We start from the raw sequence: 2,395 nt of genomic DNA on the forward strand, positions 1-2,395 counted from the left end.
TTTATTTACTTTTACAAACAGTGAGCAGCTGGGCAGCTGCAGCATGTGTATTGCAGGACATGTGTAAGCGTCAAGCGCTTTGAGTTGTAGAAAAGCGCTAGGCCTATAGGCTATAAATATAATGTATTATTATTATTATTATAAGGCCTATGTGTTGGACGTGTGTGGTTGGACTCTGTCTCACAGGAAGGTTGCAGTGTAACATCAGAGGAGACTGGGCCAATTGTACATTCTCAAACTGCACCACTTAAAACTAACTAAACAATGCAGAGATTATTTTTATATAATTGTATTCAATAACCGTAATAGATTAAACAGTATGAAGTGATTTGTAAATAGGAATACAGATTTGACTTAATGTTTTCATAAATATATTTTTCTCCCAGTTTTTCATGGGACTTATTTTTACCCTCTCAAAGAACCGGAATCGAGAACCGAAAATGACTGGAATCGAAAAGCAGAACCGGAATCGTTAAAATCCAAACGATAACCAACCCTATGTGTGATGCAGTAAAATCTCACCGCTCACTTACGTTAGCGGTGTCGTAAAACCGTGGCAAAATGTAAAATACGATGGAGAAGAAGAAGATTCCAGTGGCCCCAATTTGTGTCCATTCTGGACAAGTGAAAAATGTATTCGGACAAGTAAATTGCCAAACTCACTTGTCCATGGACAAGTACTCTCTAAAAACTTTTTCTCACACTGGTATATATGACTTCTGATCTGTAATGTGATGTGTCTGCAGAGTGTTCAGCTATTGGCCAGCCAGATGGACTCAGTGGATCTGTCTCTGCTGGATGAAACCGCTCTGAGGAGCATTCGTCAGCTGAAGGTATTTTATTCATCCCTTATGTAATGTCACTATGGAACTGTTTCTCTTCAACATTCAATGTATGAGGGGAGAAATGTATGCACATGCTTTTGATTCTCATCATTGTTTATTTCCCCTCTTGACAGAATCGCCTCACCGTCCTGTGTGGAACGGACTAACGCTACCACCTGCTCTCGTTTTGTACATTACTTTTAAAAAAAAAAGAAAGTGTATCTCTATTTCAAACTTTGTTTCCTCATAGTTTTATATGTTTATTCTTATAGAGGATATACGTGGGTTTTTACCATTTGTATTTTATTATTTTCCTTTGTTAGATATTCTAAAGATCATACTGTTGCCTTTGACTTTTTATTTGGGTTTAACCGCCTTTGTGGAATACTGCACAACTGTCTGTCATTCAGGTGCTTTCCCCAGACTTTTACTCATGTTAGCAGTCTATTAAGGTTTGTTCTTTTAATTATAAACCTTGAAAGACCTGACGGGTCTGTACTCGTGTACTGCAAATATGAATAACTATTCATTCTTTGATTGTCAGTACATTTTAATCCTACATGATGTTTCATTCCGTCATTGGGAAATAAACAATCCTCCATGTACATATCACAGATTGTTTGCAAAAACTGATACAGGATCTTGACCAGAACTTTGTGTGATGTGTTTTATTTAGGGTAGAATGTGTTGGGTGATGAGTGTGCATGTGGAGCTTGTTCCAAATAATTCTGTATTTGTGATTTCAAAAGATACTTTAATTATGTTTATGTAGAATTTACTGGACAGGTTTTGTTTTTTTCGACAATTCTGTTCACCAAGCTGTGCCACTGCATGGTGACCAGGAGGTGGCAGCAGATCACCACACCAGTGTGTAGTCTTGAATAAACAGAGCAGCCGTTCGGATTATACAGAAGCATTATCAGCACTCAAAGTATCAAGTGTTAGTAACCCATTTGGCAGAATGGCTATTGCAACACGTACATTAATACAGAATATAACTTTGTTTCAATCACAAACAAATACAATGTAGCTTGTCAATGTGGAGCCAGTTTAAAATACGTTGTATACTACTGAATAGAGCCTACAACTTTCCAACATTAAGATTGTTACATAAGTATTGTACACAAGTAAACATTTGAGGTACCTGTACTTAACCTCACATCTATTATTTAACTACTTATATTTGACACCTTTACAATACCTTTATGGATTCAAATTATTTTGCTAATACATCATATAAATAAACATTGACATACAATTGTTTTTATATTGATAGGTTGAAATGTCCAGCAACAGCATGCAAAGTAAAGAGGCTCAAAATGTACCAGCTTTGATAGACACTTACGCATAACAAATTAATAATCCAGTAATATAATTTATTTGTCTCTAAAATGAACCATTGCCCATAACATATTACTTCTTGTAATGTTGGTCTTTTTTGATGCAAACTATTTATTCTTTTACACTAAAGATTTTTAATTCTGGATTTTTTTGTAACCGGATATTTTGTCGTCAATTAAACATTTCTACTTTTACTTCTTTGGTTGTAGAAAAGTACTTCTTCCACCTCT

General features: G+C 35.5%; 1 long non-coding RNA gene across 1 annotated transcript; it reads left to right on the top strand.

Annotated features, from left to right (window-relative positions):
* Positions 1 to 747: 747 nt before the first annotated feature.
* Positions 748 to 1,026, top strand: LOC104945936 (uncharacterized). Its single transcript, XR_798390.1, has 2 exons — positions 748 to 833; positions 959 to 1,026. It is a non-coding gene; the product is annotated as an uncharacterized lncRNA (long non-coding RNA).
* The last annotated feature ends 1,369 nt before the right edge of the window (positions 1,027 to 2,395 follow it).

The sequence above is a fragment of the Notothenia coriiceps genome, unplaced genomic scaffold (genome assembly GCF_000735185.1).
Source record: "Notothenia coriiceps isolate Sejong01 unplaced genomic scaffold, NC01 NC01_scaffold00010286, whole genome shotgun sequence".
NCBI classification, from domain to species: domain Eukaryota; kingdom Metazoa; phylum Chordata; class Actinopteri; order Perciformes; family Nototheniidae; genus Notothenia; species Notothenia coriiceps.